Source organism: Triticum aestivum, chromosome 6B (assembly GCF_018294505.1).
Source record: "Triticum aestivum cultivar Chinese Spring chromosome 6B, IWGSC CS RefSeq v2.1, whole genome shotgun sequence".
NCBI classification, from domain to species: domain Eukaryota; kingdom Viridiplantae; phylum Streptophyta; class Magnoliopsida; order Poales; family Poaceae; genus Triticum; species Triticum aestivum.
This window is the reverse complement of record NC_057810.1, coordinates 305,394,986-305,416,078: the sequence shown is the minus strand read 5'-3', so window position 1 is coordinate 305,416,078 and position 21,093 is coordinate 305,394,986.

Below are 21,093 nucleotides of genomic sequence, written 5' to 3'. Positions count from 1 at the left end.
AAGTGGATCCCTCAAAATACTAAGGACAAAGGATTGGCTCAAGCTCAAAAGCTCAAGACTCTTCATTTATATGTTAGTGATCCAAGATCACATTGAGTCTATAGGAAAAGCCAATACTATCAAGGAGGGACGAGGTGTTGCTTAATGAGCCTCTTGCTTCATGTGCTTTGTGATATGCTCCAAAACCCTCAGCTACTTTCCCACATCCACAAATGACCTAAACCCAAAGCCAAAATTGGTCACACCAATTCTTCCTATCCGGCGTCACCGATTCCAAAAATCATAGCCACTGCCACAAACCCTAAGCAAATCGGTCTTACCGATAGGGATCTCGGTCTCACCGAGATGGGATTGTAATCTCTCTGTTTCCCTTCGTAATGTTTCGGTCTAACCAAAGTGAGCGATCGGTCCCACCGAGATTGCAATGTAAACTCTCTGTTTCCCTTTTGTAACATTTCGGTCTCACCGAAAAGACCAAATCGGTCCCACCGAGTTTACGTGACCAACTCTCTGGAAAGCTTATTACCAAATCGGTCTCACCGAGTTTGTGTAATCGGTCTCACCGAGATGCATGTCAGTCCCACCGAAAACCACTAACGGTCACTAAGTTTACTAAATCGGTCCGACCGAGTCTGTTGAATCGGTCCCACCGAGTTTGGTAAATTGTGTGTAACGGTTAGATTTTGTGTGGAGGCTATATATACCCCTCCACCTCCTCTTCATTCGTGGAGAGAGCCATCAGAACGAACCTACACTTCCAACTTACCATTTCTGAGAGAGAACCACCTACTCATGTGTTGAGGCCAAGATATTCCATTCCTACCATATGAATCTTGATCTCTAGCCTTCCCCAAGTTGCTTTCCACTCAAATCTTCTTTCCACCAGATCCAAAACCTATGAGAGAGAGTTGAGTGTTTGGGAGACTATCATTTGAAGCACAAGAGCAAGGAGTTCATCATCAACGCACCATTTGTTACTTCTTGGAGAGTGGTGTCTCCTAGATTGGCTAGGTGTCACTTGGGAGCCTCCGACAAGATTGTGGAGTTGAACCAAGGAGTTTGTAAGGGCAAGGAGATCGCCTACTTCGTGAAGATCTACCGCTAGTGAGGCAAGTCCTTCGTGGGCGACGGCCATGGTGGGATAGACAAGGTTGCTTCTTCATGGACCCTTCATGGGTGGAGCCCTCCGTGGACTCGCGTAGCCGTTACCCTTCGTGGATTGAAGTCTCCATCAACGTGGATGTACGATAGCACCACCTATCGGAACCACGCCAAAAACATCTGTGTCTCCAATTGCGTTTGACTCCTCCAAACCCTTCCCTTTTACTTTCTTGCAAGTTGCATGCTTTAATTTCTGCTGCCTATATACTCTTTGCACGCTTGCTTGAATAGTGTGATGATTGCTTGACTTGTCCTAAAGTAGCTAAAATCTGCCAAACTCTAAAATTGGGAAAAGGTTAAGTTTTAATTGGTCAAGTAGTCTAATCACCCCCCCTCTAGACATACTTCAAGGTCCTACAAGCAGTAGTTCTTCTCCTTGTGGCATATGGATCTTCCGTCCTCCATAGCCTCAGCCCTGAGTCTCTTCTGATGTTCATGTCCTCAGCCACAGGATGAGCATCATTGTGGTCTGGTAGCTTGGGTTTGAGCTTCCTTAGGACCTGACCTTCTTCATCTTCTTCTTCAGCAACATTTGGCACTGGGGCCTTGTTCTTCTCAGCAGCTGGAATACTCCTAGTATTCCTCTTTGGTAGTTGCTTGGTCTTGGAGGCAACTTAGGGTGCTTCCTTGGGCTTAGATGTTGCAGCCCCTGATCTGATTGCATCACTCATAAGCTTGGGTGCCTTAGGTGCTGGTGCAGCAACCTCTTCCTCTTCTTCAGAATCTCTTCTCATAGAGGGCTTTCCAAGAACCTGGGCAGTTGTGGTTCTTGCTCTCTTCTTTTTCTTGTCCTGAGCACCTTCATCCTCTGATTCAATTGTAAACTTCATTGTCTCTCCAGTGGGAACTTTCTGAGATTTGGAAGTTGTGACTTTCTTTGCATGTGCCTCTTTGGGTTCAGTTTGCTCTGGCACTTGAGTGGACCTTCTGGCCTTGGGCATTGGTGTCCTCTTGGCAGGAACTTTCTTTTTCAGTCCAGGCTTTGTGCTATGTGTAGAGCCATATTCCTTCTTGAGCACCACTTTCTTGGAAGTAGCCACATCTTCTTCAGCTTTGTAGTCCTCATCCTATGAGTATGAGGTTCTCTTTCTCCTTTGCCTGGTAGCAGCCTTGGGCAGGTTGCTTGGAGTGCTTCTGCTCCCTTCATCTGTAGAGCTTGAGGGACTAGTGCCCTTGCTCATGTCAATCTGCTCTTCTGATCTGTTCTGGCTGTCACTCTGGTCTGACATGCTGCAAAAAGCTGACTGCTGACCCTGTGAAGAGTTATAGATGAGATAGAAAGGATGAGCATTACAAAATGCAGAGATTTTTGCAAAAGAATGATTCAAAAATTCAGTTTTAGTTTTCCACAGAAAGCATTTCAGATCAACCGATTTTCAAACTCGGTGATACCGAAGCAGTTTTGGAACCTAAACTGATGAACTCGGGTGGACTGAGTCACGGTTCGGTGGCACCGAGACTGCTAGGGTTTCACAGAATCCTAAAATCGGTCGCACCGATTAGTAATTCTCGGTCAGACCGAGAGTCACTAGTGCAATAGCATAGGCCAAATCGGTGAGACCGAGTTTTTCAAGTCGGTGGGTCTGAGATGGTTTCGGCGGAAACCTAACCCTAAAAATTTGAATCTCATCTAATCTATGGACTACTTTGGCTGGATAGGATTGTTTCAATCGTGGCAAGATTCAATAACAATACAATGTGCGAGGAATCAGATGTGGATAGCACAAAGATTGAGTCCATACCCTAGCTTGGCGATGAACTCGCTACAGCGGCAACGGCGGGGGCGAAATCCGTTGACGGCGGCAACGGCGGGGGCGAAATCCGTTGACGGTGGCGGAGACCAGCTACAGGAGGCTGCTGGCGACGAGGAGACGATCCGGAGACCTTCGATGGCAGAGCGAGCTATTGCACGGGCGAAAGGGTTCGGAGAAATTTCCAAAATTTTGCCCGTGACTATTTATAGCCCGACCCTGTCGGTGTGACCGAGTGGAACAACTCGGTGGCACCGAGATGCATTACTGTGTACAATTACAGCAAATTGGTGTGACCGAGAAGTTCAAATCAGTTGCACCGAGATTGAAAACTCAGATCAACTTAATGATCTCGGTAGGACCGAAATGTAGGAATTGGTCAGACCGAGAGTCACAAAGAGGTTTTGGAAGTTTAAGTCTATGACGAATCGGGGACTCCGAGTGCTCCTCACACAGAGTGGTTCGAATTTGACTTGATCAAATTTTGTGATGTAGCATGAATAGAGTTTGAGACGAGAAAAGCATAGATAGCTAGAGAAAGTTCTTAGGCATTCTTGTCCATCCACTTGGCAAAAAGAAAAGAAGCCAAACAATCAAAACAACAAGTGGATGTCCTTGAATGAGTAAAATATGCACTAACATGCTCACACAATAAGATGGCAAATGAAATATGTGGCAAAGCATGCACAAATTCTAGCATCTATCAAACAATTGGCGATGACTAGGTCATCTATATATGAATATATTGACTTAGGAGCCAAATGAGAACATTTGATCATAGGTCATACTCATCGTTTAAGCTCAAGTGGGGTTACCACTTTTACATAATGCATTGATGTGTTCACACCATTAGAGTTGCTTTGACTCAATTCTTAGAGTTAAGCTCCCCCTAGATGTGAGATCCCCCCTTAGAGGAATGAACTAACCTTGGGTTTTGTCGATGATGACTTCATGTAGGTGTTGAAGATGTGGATGCTCAATGTTGATGTAGATCATTTGGAGCAATCATTTGGAGTGAGTTGCACTTTCAACTTACCTACATGGGTTAGTCCCACAAGGAACAAACAAGAATATCCATAGACATAGAGTGATGCACACACAAGATGATGTCCATGAAATCATTAGGTTACCTTGTCCCTTGCCTTACCAACATGAGGGTTTGTGACTCCTTGAACTAGTGCAAGATGTGGAAGTTGATTGTTTATTGCACTTGTTCTTGCCATAATGATATGAGTGAAGAATGTTGGTGGAGTCACCCTCAAGAACTCTCTAGTTCTTCTTCTTCGGGATCCACATCATCTTGATGGGAATCCTTGGAGTTGTGGTTGTACTTGATGAAGTAGAACTTGACATAGTCTTGGGAACCCACTTGAACGAGGCTTTAGGTGATTCTTCAAATGCATCAATCTCTTCTTGAACCTTGTCCTTGCCTTTGTTCTTGTGGTCTTGTGGTGGAAGATCATCTTGAGCTTGTGTTCCCTTGAAGGAAGTAGGATCATACTTCTCTTGTTGAGGAACAAACTTCGTTTTGGGGTATTGATCTTCTTCCCACTCAACTCCATTGGCATTGAACTTTCGTTCAAAACCAACACCTTGATTCTTCCGGTGCCTTCCTTGCTTGCGTACAATTTCCTCGAATTGCTTACTCCCGACAAGGCTCTTGTAAACACCTTTCTCTATAATTCCCTTCAATAAGCTATTTTCTTGCTCAAGTGTAACTTGGCTAAGAGAATCATTAGTGGAATCAAGAGAACTACTAGAAGCAACAATATTGGATTTGACATTATTATTGTTACTACTAGAGGAAGTATCTTTCTTGTACTTGTTACTAGACTTGACTTGAGGCATGTAAGTAGATAAGAGTAAATGCTTGGCAATGTAAGAAGAACTTTTCTTACGGAGATCATCATTGATTGCTTTTAAGAACTCATGCTCTTGCTCAAGGTTGAGCTTTTCAAATCGTAACTTCTCATGAGCCCTTAAAAGTTCTCGATGATCTTCAAAGATAGTTTCATGAGCCAACTTAAGAGTGTTTCATGAGCCAGCTTAAGGGGGGGTGATTAGACTACTTGACCAATTAAAAACTTAACCTTTTCCCAATTTTAGAGTTTGGCAGATTTTAGCTACTTTAGGACAAGTCAAGCAATCATCACACTATTCAAGCAAGCATGCAAAGAGTATATAGGCAGCGGAAATTAAAGCATGCAACTTGGAAGAAAGTAAAGGGAAGGGTTTGGAGGATTCAAACACAATTGGAGACATGGATGTTTTTGGCGTGGTTCCGATAGGTAGTGCTATCGTACATCCACGTTGATGGAGACTTCAACCCACGAAGGGTAACGGCTGCGCGAGTCCACAGAGGGCTCCACCCACGAAGGGTCCATGAAGAAGCAACCTTGTCTATCCCACCATGGTCGTCGCCCATGAAGGACTTGCCTCACTAGCGGTAGATCTTCACGAAGTAGGCGATCTCTTGCCCTTACAAACTCCTTGGTTCAACTCCACAATCTTGTCGGAGGCTCCCAAGTGACACCTATCCAATCTAGGAGACACCACTCTCCAAGAAGTAACAAATGGTGCTTTGATGATGAACTCCTTGCTCTTGTGCTTCAAATGATAGTCTCCCCAACACTCAACTCTCTCTCATAGGTTTTGGATCTGATGGAAAGAAGATTTGAGTAGAAAGCAACTTGGGAAGGCTAGAGATCAAGATTCATATGGTAGGAATGGAATATCTTGGCCTCAACACATGAGTAGGTTGTTCTCTCTCAGAAATGGTAAGTTTATGTTCGTTCTGATGGCTCTCTCCACGAATGAAGAGGAGGTGGAGGGGTATATATAGCCTCCACACAAAATCTAACCGTTACACACAATTTACCAAACTCGATGGGACCGATTCAACAGACTCGGTCGGACCGATTTAGTAAACTTAGTGACCGTTAGTGATTTTCGGTGGGACTGACATGCATCTCGGTGAGACTGATTCGGTTAGGGTTAGGGCATAACGTAATCTCGGTAAGAACGATTACACAAACTCGGTGAGACCGATTTGGTAATAAGCTTTCCAGAGAGTTGGTCAGGTAAACTCGGTGGGACCGATTTGCTCTTTTTGGTGAGACCGAAATGTTACAAAAGGGAAACATAGAGTTTACATTGCAATCTCGGTGGGACCGATCGCTCACTTCGGTTAGACCGAAACGTTACGAAGGGAAACAGAGAGATTACAATCCCATCTCGGTGAGACCGAGATCCCTATCGGTAAGACCAATTTTCTTAGGGTTTGTGGCAGTGGCTATGACTTTTGGAATCGGTGGCGCCGGATAGGAAGAATCGGTGGCGCCGGATAGGAAGAATCGGTGTGACCGATTTTGGCTTTGGGTTTAGGTCATTTGTGGATGTGGGAAAGTAGCTGAGGGTTTTGGAGCATATCACAAAGCACATGAAGCAAGAGGCTCATTAAGCAACACCTCATCCCTCCTTGATAGTATTGGCTTTTCCTATAGACTCAATGTGATCTTGGATCACTAAAATATAAAATGAAGAGTCTTGAGCTTTTGAGCTTGAGCCAATCCTTTGTCCTTAGTATTTTGAGGGATCCACTTTCATCATCCATGCCATGCCATTCATTGAGCTTTCCTGAAATAATAGTCTTGGAATAGCATTAGCTCAACGAGCTATATGTTGTTATGAATTACCAAAACCACCTAGGGATAGTTGCACTTTCAGGGGAACACAATGTTTTTTGGTAGATCGGCCGTATTGTTTTTCGGCGGACTGGGCGCAATAGCCTCGTCTTCGAATTCGGGTAGAAGCTTGCATTTTGGGTAGCTCTTTGTGTGGTGATCACCGCCATGTATTTCGTCAGTGTCAAGCACTTTGTTCCATCTATGGTTGAGCGTATCCTGCGCGGCTTTAAGCCATTGCTTCTGCTTCTTTAAGCTCCTCGCGGTAGCAATAAGCCTTTTGTAGAGGTGTTCTTGTTCTAAGTGCTTTTCCGGGCATCATCGTCCGGACTGTTCTCCTCTTCGGAGACAGGTTTATAAGTTTTATGTTCGGCATTGCTGTGATCGGACAGCGGCCCCGGACTGTGTTCGCCGTCCCCTGGCTCATCCTGCTCCATCGCAGAGTCTACGTGGTCATCGTTATTTTGAGCGTTGTCCGGGGTAATATTCTTTCTGGTGTTGGTATCACTGTTTTTGCTATGGCGGGCTTTAGAGCAGCGGCGCTGACGTCGGCGCTTTGTTTGCTTCTCAAGGGAATTATCCTCCGCTGCATCGTCGCCATTGCTTTCTTTGGGTGTGTCCACCATATATATATATCGTATGATGAAGTGGTTGTCCAGCGCCCTGAGAGCGGTGGTTCCCGTTTTTCTCCGGCATCATTGTCCATACCGTTGATGTCTTCGGAGTCGAAGTCAAGCGTGTCGGTTAAGTCATCGGCAGTGGCTATTAAGTGGGTGGTGGGTGGGTAACGAATTTCTTCATCGTCCGCTTCCCACTTAAGCCGGACATAGTGGGCCAAGAGTCTCGTGACAGGGAGAGAGATTTTAATGAGTTTAGCACGTCGCCCAAGGGCGAGTGTTGAAAGATATCCATGGAGCTAAACTTCATGATCGGTGCCCAGTCAGGTTCGATGGGCACGGATGCACGTGGTCCGGAGCCTATGGCCGGAGACGAGTCTAGGGTTCAGTGACACAAACCTCCTTGGAAGTGAGATCTGTGTTTAGCTCTATCACCGCTGAGTGTGCGACTTTCGTGGCGGGGTCCATCCACCCGTCCTCGGATGGCATGATCTGCTTTTGATTTAAAGCCAGGGCCACCGCAGGTGCAATCTCCTGAACACCGTCTGTCGGTGTCAAAACCGGCGGATCTCGGGTAGGGGGTCCCGAACTGTGCGTCTAGGCGGATGGTAACAGGAGACAAGGGACACGATGTTTTACCCAGGTTCGGGCCCTCTTGATAGAGGTAAAACCCTACGTCCTGCTTGATTAATATTGATGATGTGTGTTACAAGAGTGGATCTACCACGAGATCAAGGAGGCTAAACCCTAGAAGCTAGCCTATGGTATGATTGTTGTTCGTCCTATGGACTAAAGCCATCCGGTTTATATAGACACCGGAGAGGGCTAGGGTTACACAGAGTCGGTTACAATGGTAGGAGATCTACATATCCGTATCGCCAAGCTTGCCTTCCATGCCAAGGAACGTCCCATCCAAACACGGGACGAAGTCTTCAATCTTGTATCTTCATAGTCTTGGAGTCCAGCCGATGATGATAGTTCGGCTATCCGGACGCCCCCTAGTCCAGGACTCCCTCAGTAGCCCCTGAACCAGGCTTCAATGACGACGAGTCCGGCGTGCATATTGTCTTCGGCATTGCAAGGCAGGTTCCTCCTCCGAATAATTTATAGAAGACTGTGAACATAAGGATAGTATCCGGCTCTGCAAAAATAAATTCCACGTACCACCGTAGGGAGAATAATATTACACCAGTTCAATCTGCTGACGTGTTTTGTGGCGTGACATCACACCACTACCAAGCCTTTCCTTGAATTGTTTTTGTTGTACCACCTCAGCGCATTTAGCGAAGCGGTTTCCTTGGCACGTCTTGTCGAAGCAGAGATCGTGTTCCCCTTATTCCGGGATTCCCATCAATACGGACGTGGGTAACCCAACCGCGCCATTGATTGTGGCGCTTGGGAGATAAGCGAGTTTTACCAGGCCGGTGGGGACACATGTTTTTGGCCGCCCATATAAGGGGATAAAGATCCAACCCTTTTACCTGCGCCTTCTTCCTCCTTGGCTTATCCATCTCCGCGAACTCAAGCTCCAGCGCCCAAGTCCGCACTTCTCACCTTAACCTTCTCCAACTATGTCCGGAGCGGGAGGCAAGTGGATGGCCTCCTCCATCACGGAGGGGCAGATCCAGAAGCTGCGCGACGCTGGATATTTGTCCAGCAACATCGCGCACCGGCTCCCCGACGAGGGAGAGCTCATCCCCACCCCCAGGCCCCATGAGAGGGTAGTATTTCTTCCCCATGTCCTTCGCGGACTGGGCTTCCCACTTCATCCCTTCGTCCGGGGGCTCATGTTCTACTACGAACTGGATTTCCATGATCTGGCCACGAATTTCAATCTCAACATCTCGGTGTTCATCGTCGTGTGCGAGGCCTTCCTCTGCATCCAGCCCCACTTCGGCTTGTGGCTCAAGACCTTCAGTGTCAAGCCGAAGGTTGTGAAGGGCAGCCAAGCGGAGTGCGGAGGCGCCATGGTGGGCATGATGTCCCACGCTACTTGGCTGGAGGGCACTTTCGTGGAAACCATTAAGGGGTGGCAATCGGGGTGGTTCTAAATCACCGAGCCGCGTGACCCTGATTGGGCAGCGGCCCCCGAATTCAGATCTGGCATTCCTACACGGCTCACCTCCTGGAAAGAGAGTGGCTGGATCTGGGGTGATTCGGAGGAGCTGACCGGACTCCAACCCTGTATTCAAAAGCTGGTGGACAAGAAGCTCAAGCTTGTCAACGTAGTCCAGGTCATGCTCATCCGCCGGATTCTCCCGTGCCAACGACGGGGTTTCAACATGTGGGAGTTCGATCCGACGCAGCACCAGACTCTGAGCGGGCTCTTCGACACTATGTACGAAGATGTCTGGAAGGTGCTGATCAAGGGCGCCGAGGCTCCCGTATCCGCTACCGAAGATCGCGGATTCAGCTCGCAGCGTCCGGCTGACGAGGTAAGTGATTTTGTCCTTTATGGAACGCTCGTTTTTCATAGTTTGACTCTATGCGGGATCTAAACTCCCTTTTCCTTTGACAGGACTGGCTGGCGAATGCCGAACAGACTATCTGTCTGGCCCCGTTGCCAGAGGACCCAGTGGACGCCCGTCTAACGGGGCTGCTGGCTCCGGCACCCCACGTGGTGCCGGAGAAGAAGGCCAAGAAGAAGGCCACGGGGACTCGGAAGAGTTCCCGTTTTCAGGTCCTATCGGATGATGACTCCGAGGCCGACTCCTCTCACCAAGGTGAGGAGGAGAAGAAGAAAGCCTCTCCCCCAGTGGGGGACAGAAGAAAAGGAAGGCCTCCCCAACGAGGGAGGCCGATGGGTCCAAGAAGGGAAAAACTCTTCCCCCGGACTGCTCTGCCAACGCTAGTGACGACGACGAAGACTGGACCCCAAGGGCCAAGCCCCTGGCGAGATCGTGAGTATCCGGACTCCCGAATAACTTTATGGTTTTTTTTCTTTTTTGCCACACAATGTCTTTCTAATGCCGCATACAACCGTGCAGTCCGCCCAAGGACGATCTTCCCGCTTCGTCGAGCGGGTCCTTAGGTGCGTCGGATATGGATTCTCTTCCGACCGCCTCCACCCCTCGTGACACGGACGATGCCGAGGTGGGATCCCGGGAAGGGACCCGCCAGGAGGAGGAGGCCCCGGAGGTGTCACAGGACAACCTCCCGGACTTTGCACCGGACTCGGCTCCGGATCCCATAGTGGCTCCGGAGTCCGGCGGGCGGCCCCTTCGTAAGAAGGGCAAGACCGTGACACCGGCAGCCTCTGCCCAACCGGAGGCGCCGGATAGCTTATTGGAGGCGCTCAATGGCGCCTCCATCGAAGAGGAACACCACACTGTTATGAGTGCGGTGATTCAAAAGGTGCAGCTCGCCAAGAGCGGGCTGACCGAAGCCTGCAGCAGCCTTCTAACAGGCTTTGAGGTAAGAATTTTGATATATGTAAAATAGTACCGCATAGACAGTAGCCCCTAATGCTCGGTTCGGTGTTCGGAAAGAAAAGTCGGACTGAGGATCTAAGAAGATATACGCAGGAGTCATAAAAAATATGTCAATATGGGATTGCAGGCTGCGCTGCTGACCTCTGCCGCGCTGACTGCGGAGGTCAATACTTTGAAGGAAAGCCTCGAGAGGTCCGAGAACGAGCTCGGCCGTGCCAAGAAGCAGCTCAAAGACAAGGAAGATGAGTAACACCTTATTAAAATTGTACCTTACAGAAAAGGATTTTGGTTGCAAAAAGAATGACAATGATAACGTGGGTATTGCAGGGGCCACAAACGAGGTGGTGACCCTGAAAGAGGTGGTGGCCGCGGCCGAATGCAATGCGGCCATGGAGCGCACCGAGCGAGAGAAGCAGGAGGCGCGGGTGGCGGAGGTACAGCAAGAGCTCCAGGATCTCGTGAAAAAACATGAGAGCCTAGAGCGTGACTTGAAGACTCGAGAGTCTGAGCTTGCAACGGCTCTTGAGAGTGCCAAAGCCACTAAGGCCGAAGCCTACAAGGCCCTCCAGGAAATCGAGGCATTGAAGAAAATAGCAGCGGGTAAGGCATTTTTCATGCAAAGTAAGCATGTGAGTGTTAATTACCTGTTGCTTACCAGAATTCGGAGCTCTCTAGGAGCATTCACAGATCTTCCTCGCAGCGTGTCCGATGTTGCTGCGTTCTACCGGGCCGAGGAGGGGAGCTCGACGGAGAAGGTCTTCTGGTCTCAGTATGTTGAGGCCGGACATCCAGTGCCCCTTAGCGACCAGCTAAAGCAGCTGGTCAAGCTCCACAAGGCGGCCGAACAGGCCATGAAGGGCCTCATAGTTCGGCTCTAGCCTAAGGAGGCCATGCCTGGGAGCTACTTCGGCCTGGTGCGGCGGCTGGTGGATGCGTGCCCGTGGGTTGAAGTCATCCAGCACTCCACCTGTATTGAAGGTGCCCGTCGGGCCCTTACCCGCGCAAAGGTGCACTGGGGCAAGATGGATGCCCAGAAGCTCATGACGGACCCGCCACCAGAGGGCAAGGAGCGTCGCATGCCCAAGATGTATTATAAGAGTGTGCTGAAGGGCGCCCGCACTATTGCAGGTGAGTGCTCCAAAGATGTAATATTTGAGTAGACTCGCATTTTGTTATCCTGTGCGCTGAAAACTTAGTTCATTTGCGCTAAGCAACGCATTTTAATTTAAAATATTACCTTCTGTGCGGCTGTTTATCAAATCTGAGAGATGGCAAGTCGTCGGCTTCAGCCCCCATGCCACGAGTGCTGGGGTGTTCGGGATAAATTTGAGCACTCTTGTTCCCATATTTGGGTCCATCTAGGGAGGCGCTCAACATAACAAACAAGGCAACCGGACTTATAATGCTTGAACACTCTCACTTAGCCATAGAATTCTATAATTTTAAATTTCGGCGAAGCCCCTAGTCTTCGGAATGCCGAATTTGGGGCGCTATCCACACCTAGGCCGGACTACGTCGGCTCCTTGCTCTAAGCGGCATAAGTCTTTAAGGACTCACAAAAAACCTCTCGAACAGCGACCAGCTCTCGCCTCATCATGACGGTCAGTTTTAGCTTTCTCCACTGAGGCGTTAACCCAGCTCAACTAGGGCGCAGTGGTTCTCCCAGTGCTACCTTAGCCGATACAACGGAACGTAAGGTACCAAAACATGGGAGCCGGGCAAACCCAACTATTGACCCAAGACATGATTCGGAGCCGATGCATATAATGCTATAAGTTCGGGGTGCCGCACTTGTGAAAGTGTTCGGACTTATCACACCATGATGCGGGAAACATAAGCCCCTGGTGTATTTAGCCGCACCAAAATGTACGGATGCAACATGTCATAGATGAACATATGTATAAGAAAGGAATGCAATTATAAGCAAAAAGGTGTTGCATTGTTTATTCAAGAAATACTGCCATGAATGCAGAACGATACAAATGGTGCAATAAGCAAGGGATGGGACTGTTAGACATGTCCCCCTCCAGGGGTAGGCTGCGGAATTGTGCATAAAACAGATTTAATGCTCGTAATGGAGACCACCTGGATATTCGTTGTAGCCTTTCTCCTTCCCTGGCTGTTGCATCGTGAGTTTGGCATGTCTACTGCCGGACAGGGCCTTTGATGAACGGAGTCCTGTGGGATAAAAATAAAAAGGAAAAAGGAAAAAGAAGAAAAGAACGACACACTTCAGAGCCCCTGGTGTGGTTGATCCGCAGTCTGGGCCTATCGTGGTCGTGCCCCTCTCCCCATGCCCATGGCATCTTCAGAGCGTAATGGTGTACGCGAAGGACCTGTCTTGACGTTTTACAGGGGCTGGGGTTGGGGCCGCACTGGTACGCATGCTCGGAACGTGCCAGGTGGTCTTGTTGTAGGTTACTTCGGGCGCGCTTAGCTGTGTCCGGTCGCTTCACGGCCGGACTCGAGAATTGCCTTAAGAGGCTGCATTGTACTTCTGCTGCGAGAGCCGCTGTATGTTCCTCCGTGCAGAGAGAACATTCAGTGTTTCCGTTGACCGTGATGACTCCTCGAGGGCCTGGCATCTTGAGCTTGAGGTATGCGTAGTGCGGCACCGCGTTGAACTTTGCAAACGCGGTACGTCCGAGCAGGGCATGATAGCCGCTGCGGAACGGAACTATGTCGAAGATTAACTCCTCGCTTCGGAAGTTATCCGGGGATCCGAAGACCACTTCCAGTGTAACTGAGCCTGTACGATTGGCTTCTACACCTGGTATGACACCTTTAAAGGTCGTCTTGGTAGGTTTAATCCTTGAGGGGTCTATGCCCATTTTGTGCACTGTATCCTGATAAAGCAGGTTCAGGCTGCTGCCGCCCTCCATCAGGACTCTGGTGAGGTGAAATCCATCGACGATTGGGTCTAAGACCAATGCGGTGAATCCGCCGTGGCGGATGCTGGTGGGGTGGTCCCTTCGGTCAAAAGTGATCGGGCAGGAGGACCATGGATTGAACTTCGGGGCAACTGGCTCCATCGCGTATACATCCCTGAGTGCACGCTTCCGCTCCCTTTTGGGTATGTGCATTGCGTATATCATGTTCACCGTCCGCACCTGTGGGGGGAAACCCTTCTGTCCTCTATTGTTCGGCAGTCGGGTCTCTTCCTCGTCATCGCTATGTAGCCCCTTGTCATTGTTTTCGGCAATTAACTTGCCAGCCCGCTTGAATACCCAACAATCCCTGTTGGTGTGGTTAGCTAGCTTTTCGGGGGTGCCATGTATCTGGCACAAGCGGTCGAGTATTCGATCCAAATTGGACAGACCCGGAGTAGTTCTTTTGAATGGCTTTTTCTGCTGACCGGGTTTAGAGCCTCTGAATCCGGCATTGACTGCCGAATCCTCACTGTTGTCGCCGTTAATGTGGCGTTTGTTTTTGTTATGACGCGACCTGCCATTGCGGTCCTTGATATCCGGACTGCCAAAATTTTTGCTGAGGTTGTTGCTACGTGCTAGCCAGCTGTCCTCACCCGCGCAGAAGCGGGTCATGAGTGATGTGAGGACTGCCATGGATTTTGGCTTTTCCTGTCCCAGGTGCCGGGCAAGCCACTCGTCGCGGATATTATGCTTGAAGGCTGAGAGAGCCTCCGCATCCGGACAGTCGATGATTTGGTTTTTCTTGGTTAAGAACCGTGTCCAGAATTGTCTGGCGGATTCGTCTGGCTGCTGAATTATGTGGCTGAGGTCATCAGCGTCTGGTGGTCGCACATACGTGCCTGGGAAGTTATCGAGGAATGCGGCTTCCAGGTCTTCCCAACTCCCAATTGACTCTGCTGGCAAGCTGTTAAGCCAATGCCTGGCTGGTCCTTTAAGCTTGAGGGGGAGATATTTGATGGCGTGAAGATCGTCACTGCGGGCCATGTGGATGTGAAGGAGATAGTCTTCGATCCATACCGCGGGGTTTGTTGTGCCATCGTAAGATTCAATATTCACGGGTTTAAACCCTTCGGGGATGTGATGATCCATTACTTCATCTGTAAAGCATAGTGGGTGTGCGGCGCCTTTGTTCTGGGCGATATCACGACGGAGCTCAAAAGAGCTTTGTCTGTTTTGTTCGGCCCGGCCGGACTTACTGTGTCCGGCGCGACGGTTGTCGTCACGTATCATGGGGCGCCCACGCGATCCATAGATCGATCTTGATTGTCTTGCCCTATCCTCCAATATATCTCGCAAGTACGGAGCGTTCCCCTGTGGCCTTGTGCTTTTAGAGCGATGCCGGGGTATGGGTCTAGTGAAGGGCCTAGAGGCCTCTCTGTCGCGACCACGGGGTGGTCGATCAGCCGTATTGTCTCCTGGTGATGTGGGTTCATACGCCTCCTCCTCTAATCGGGGGAGCAGCTTGCGTTTAGGGTAGCTTTTGGAGGGGCGTTCGAGCTCATGCTCTTCGGCCGCGAGGACTTCAGTCCATCTATCGGCTAGCAGATCTTGATCAGCTCTAAGTTGTTGCTGCTTTTTCTTGAGGCTGTTCGCCGTGGCCATAAGCCCGCGTTTAAAACACTCTTGTTCGACGGGATCCTCAGGCACGACGAATTCATCGTCGTTGAGGCTTGCCTCGTCTCCGGAGGGAGGCATATAATCCTCTACCTCTTCTTCTGCCGCTCTCTCATGAGGGCTGGCGTCTCCGTCCTCCTGCGCTGGATCTTGCTGGAGTGGGTTGTCTTCGGCACTGTCTGGTGTATTATTATCTCCGGTGCCGGAATCTTCATTCTTGCTATGGCGGGATTTAGAGCGGCACCGCTGACGCTGGCGCTTGGGCTGTTTCTTGGAGGGGTCATCCTCCGCTGTTCCTTCGCCATTCCCATCCTTTGGGATATCCACCATGTATATGTCATATGATGAGGTGGCTTTCCAGTGCCCGGTGGGCGCTGGTTCTTGGTCGTCTTCGGCATCGTCATCCATACCGTCGATGTCTTCGGAGTCGTAGTCTAGCATGTCGGTTAGATCGTCGACAGTGGCTACCAAGTGGGTGGTGGGTGGGCTTTGAATTTCTTCGTCGTCCGCATCCCAACCGTCCTGACCGCAGTCCAGCCAGGGCTCTCCTGATAACGAGAGATACTTTAGCGAACTCAAGATGTCGCCGAAAGGTGAGTGTTGAAAGATGTCCGCTGCGGTGAACTCCATGATCAGCGCCCAATCAGATCCGATCGGAGGGGGCGCGGGAGGTTCGGAGTCCGGCACCTCGGAGTCACGAGCTTCATGAGGGACAAGGTCAGTGTTCGGCTCTATCGCCGTAGAGGTTGCAGCCCCCGAGGCGGTGTCTAGCCATACGTCCTTGACCTACGCAGCCGGCTCCGAGTTGAAGATCAGAGCGGGTTCGAGTGCGGCCTCCAGGGTACTGTCCGGCTGCAGAGCTAAATCATGCTCGCCGTGACAGTGCGGCACGCTCAGCTGTGGCTCGAATCCATCGAGGATCAAGTCCCCGCGGATGTCAGCCGTGAAGTTCAAACTTCCAAATCTGACCTGACGGCCAGGGGCGTAGCTTTCGATCTACTCCAGATGGCCAAGCGAATTGGCCTGCAGTGTAAAGCCGCCGAATACAAAGATCTTTCCGGGGAGGAAGATCTCACCCTGGACTGCGTCATTGATGATGATCGAAGAAGCCATCGATCCTATCGGTGACGGCACATAGGAACTCTCAATGAAAGCACCAATGTCGGTGTCAAAACCGGCGGATCTTGGGTAGGGTGTCTCGAACTGTGCGTCTAGGCGGATGGTAACAGGAGACAAGGGACACGATGTTTTACCCAGGTTCGGGCCCTCTTGATGGAGGTAAAACCCTGCGTCCTGCTTGATTAATATTGATGATGTGTGTTACAAGAGTGGATCTACCACGAGATCAAGGAGGCTAAACCCTAGAAGCTAGCCTATGGTATGATTGTTGTTTGTCCTATGGACTAAAGCCATCCGGTTTATATAGACACCGGAGAGGGCTAGGGTTACTCAGAGTCGGTTACAATGGTAGGAGATCTACATATCCGTATCGCCGAGCTTGCCTTCCATTCCAAGGAAAGTCCCATCCGGACACGGGACGAAGTCTTCAATCTTGTATCTTCATAGTCTTGGAGTCCGGCTGATGATGATAGTTCGGCTATCCGGACACCCCCTAGTCCAAGACTCCCTCACCGTCCGATGGCAGATCTAGGTCATGTTCATCGCGACTGTAAGGTGCACCTGTTATGGGCTCGAATCCGTCGAAGATCAAGTCTTCGCGGATGTCGGCAGTGTAGTTCAGGCTTCCAAAGCTGACCTGATGGCCAAGGGCATAACTATCGATCTGCTCCAGATGGCCAAGTGAGTTGGCCCGCACTGCAAAGCCATCGAACACGAAGATCTTTCCGGGGAGGAAAACCTCACCCTGGACCGCATCATTGTAAACAATTGAAGGAGCCATCAAGCCTTATGATGACGACACAATGGAACTCTCAATGAAAGCACCAATATCAGTGTCAAAACCGGCGGATCTCGGGTAGGGGGTCCCGAACTGTGCGTCTAAGGCTAATGGTAACAGGAGGCGGGGGACACAATGTTTACCCAGATTCGGGCCCTCTCGATGGAGGTAATACCCTACTTCCTGCTTGATTGATCTTGATGATATGAGTATTACAAGAGTTGATCTACCATGAGATCGTAGGGGCTAACCCTAGAAGCTAGCCTATGATTATGATTGTTGTTCTCGTCCTACGGACTAAACCCTCCGGTTTATATAGACACCGGAGGGGGCTAGGGTTACACAGAGCCGGTTACCGAGAAGGAAATCTACATATCCGAATTGCCAAGCTTGCCTTCCACGCAAAGGAGAGTCCCACCCGGACACGGGACAAAGTCTTCAATCTTGTATCTTCATCGTCCAACAGTCCGGCATAAGCATATAGTCCGGCTATCTGAGGACCCCCTAATCCGAGACTCCCTCAGTAGCCCCTGAACCTGGCTTCAATGACAATGAGTCCGGCGCGCAGTTTGTCTTCGGCATTGCAAGGCGGGTTCCTTCTCCGAATACTCCAAGGTAGATTTTCAAAACGTGAATCGTGTCCGACTCTGCAAAACAAATTCCACGTACCACCGTAGAGAGCACAATATTCCATGAATCTAATCTTCTGACAACTTTTACCTAGCGTGACATCACACCGTGTCCCGGTTATTTATCAAAACCATTTTTCCCAACCTGGCATTGCACGTCTCGCGAGGAGGTTTTATTGGCACGTCTTGTCGAAGCAGAGATCGTGTCCCCCTTATCACGAGATTCTCATCAATACGGGCGTGGGTAACCCAACCGTGCCGTTAGTATGACTCCTAGGTTTAGGCAAGTTCCAAACAGCCGCGTGGAGGACGCTCGACATTCATCCTCTTTATATAGAGGCCAAAACCTGCCCTTTTGTTTCCATGCCCGATCCTTCCCTTCTCCTACCTCGAGTACCAACACCCAAGGTTCAGTCCACGCACTCCGGACCTTCAATCATGTCCGGATCCAACCCTCAAGGCCGGTGGATGGCCTCTTCTGTCACAGAGGAGGATATCAAGAAGCTTAGGGAGGCTAGGTATCTGACCGCCGAGATCCTTCACAGGCTTCCTGCTCAAGGGCAGGTTATTCCTACTCCCAAACCCAACGAGAGCGTTGTATTCATCTCCCACTTCATCTGAGGGCTAGGCTTCGGTCTTCATCCCTTCGTTAGAGGGCTCATGTTCTATTATGGGCTAGATTTTCATGATCTAGCTCCGGATTCCTTCCTTCACATCTCGTTGTTTATCATCGTGTGTGAGGCCTTCCTCCACATTACCCCACACTTTGGCTTATGGCTCAAGACCTTCAATGTGAAGCCGAAGATGGTCGACGGGTGTCAGTGTCAAAACCGGCGGATCTCGGCTAGGGGGTCCCGAACTGTGCGTCTAGGCGGATGGTAACAGGAGACAAGGGGCATGATGTTTTACCCAGGTTCAGGCCCTCTTGATGGAGGTAAAACCCTACGTCCTGCTTGATTAATATTGATGATGTGGGTATTACAAGAGTAGATCTACCACGAGATCAAGGAGGCTAAACCCTAGAACCTAGCCTATGGTATGATTGATCTTCCGTCCTACGAACTAAAACCATCCGGTTTATATTGACACCGGAGAGGGCTAGGGTTACACAGAGTCGGTTACAATGGTAGGAGATCTACATATCTGTATCGCCAAGCTTGCCTTCCATGCCAAGGAAAGTCCCACCCGGACACGGGACGAAGTCTTCAATCTTGTATCTTCATAGTCTTGGAGTCCGGCCGATGATGATAGTTCGGCTATCCGGACACCCCCTAGTCCAAGACTCCCTCAGTAGCCCCTGAACCAGGCTTCAATGACGATGAATCCAGCATGCATATTGTCTTTGGTATTGCAAGGCGGGTTCCTCCTCCGAATAATTTATTGAAGATTGTGAACACCAGGATAGTGTCCAGCTCTGCAAAATAAATTCCACATTCCACCGTAGAGAGAATAATATTTACACAAGTTCAATCTGCTGACGTATTTCGTGGCGTGACGTCACACCACAACCAAGCCTTTACTTGAATCGTTTTTGTATACCACCTCAGCGCGTTTAGCGAAGCGGTTTCCTTGGCATGTCTTGTCGAAGCAGAGATCGTGTTCCCCTTATTCCGGGATTCCCATCAATACGGACTTGGGTAACCCAACCGCGCCATTGATTGCGGCGCTTGGGAGAAAAGCGAGTTTTACCAGGACGGTGGGGACGCATAGTTTCGTCCGCCCATATATAAGGGGATTAGGATCAACCTTTTTACCTGCACCTTCTTCCTCCTTTGCTTATCCATCTCCGCGCACTCGAGCTCCAGTGCCCAAGTCCGCACATCTCACCTCAACCTTCTCCAACTATGTCCGGAGCGGGAGGCAAGTGGATGGCCTCCTCCGTTACGGAGGGGCAAATCAAGAAGCTGCGCAGCGCCGGATATCTGTCCAGCGACATCGCGCACCTGCTCCCCGACGAGGGGCAGCTCATCCCCACCCCTGGGCCCCATGAGAGGGTGGTATTCCTTCCCCATTTCCTCCGCGGACTGGGCTTCCCACTCCACCCCTTTGTCCGGGGGCTCATGTTCTACTACGGCCTGGATTTCATGATCTGGCCCCGAATTTCATCCTCAACATATCGGATTTATCGTCGTGTGCGAGGCCTTCCTCTGCATCCAGCCCCACTTCGGCTTGTGGCTCAAGACCTTCAATGTCAAGCCGAAGGTTGTGAAGGGCAGCCAAGCGGAGTGCGGAGGCGCCATGGTGGGCAAGATGCCCAACATTACTTGGCTAGAGGGCGCCTTCGTGGAAACCATCAAGGGGTGGCAATCGGGGTGGTTCTACATCACCGAGCCGCGTGACCCTGAATGGGCAGCGGCCCCCGAATTCAGGCCTGGCATCCCCACACTGCTCACCTCTTGGAAAGAGATCCTGACCTGGGGCGATTCGGAGGAGCTGACCGGACTCCAAGCCTGCGTCCTAAAGCTAGTGAACAAGAAGCTCAAGCTTGTCAACATAGTCCAGGTCATGCTCATCCGCCGGATTCTCCCTGCCAACAACGGGCCTTCAAATTGTGGGAGTTTGATCCGGCCCAGCACCGAACCTTGAGCAGGCTCTTCGACACTACGTACGAAGATGCCTGGAAGGTGCTGTTTAAGGGCGCCGAGGCTCCCGCATCCGCTACCGAAGATCGCGGATTCAGCTCGCAGCGCCAGGCTAGCGAGGTAAGCGATTCTACCCTTTATGGGACACTTGTTTTCCATAGTTTGACTCTATGCGGGATCTAAACTCCCTCTCCTTTGACAGGACTGGTTAAAGAAGGCCGAGCTGACTAACTGTCCGGCCCCTTTGCCAGAAGACCCAGCGGACGCCCGCTTAACGGGGCTGCTGGTTGCGGCACCCCACATGGTGCCGGAGAAGAAGGCCAAGACGAAGGCCACGGGCACTCGAAAGAGTTCCCGTTTTCAGGTGTTATCGGACTCATCGTCCGATGACTCCAAGGCGGACTCCTCCCACGAGGACAAGGAGGAGAAGAAAGAGGCCTCTCCCCCAACAGGGGGAGGGAAGAAAAGGAAGGCATCCCCAATGAGGGAGGCCGAAGGGTCCAAGAAGGGAAGGACTCTTCCCCCGGACTGTTCCGCCAATGCCGGTGACGACGACGAGGATTGGCCTTCAAGGGCCAAGCCCCTGGCGAGATCGTAAGTATTCGGACTCCCGAATAACTTCATGATTTTTCTTTTTGCCACACGGTGTCTTTCTAATGCCACATACAACCCTGCAGTCCGCCCAAGGACGATCTTCCCGCTTCGTCGAGCGGGTCCTTGGGTACGTCGGATGTGGATAGTACTTCACTTCCAACCGCCTCCACCCCCCGTGACGCCGACGACACCGAGGTGGGATCC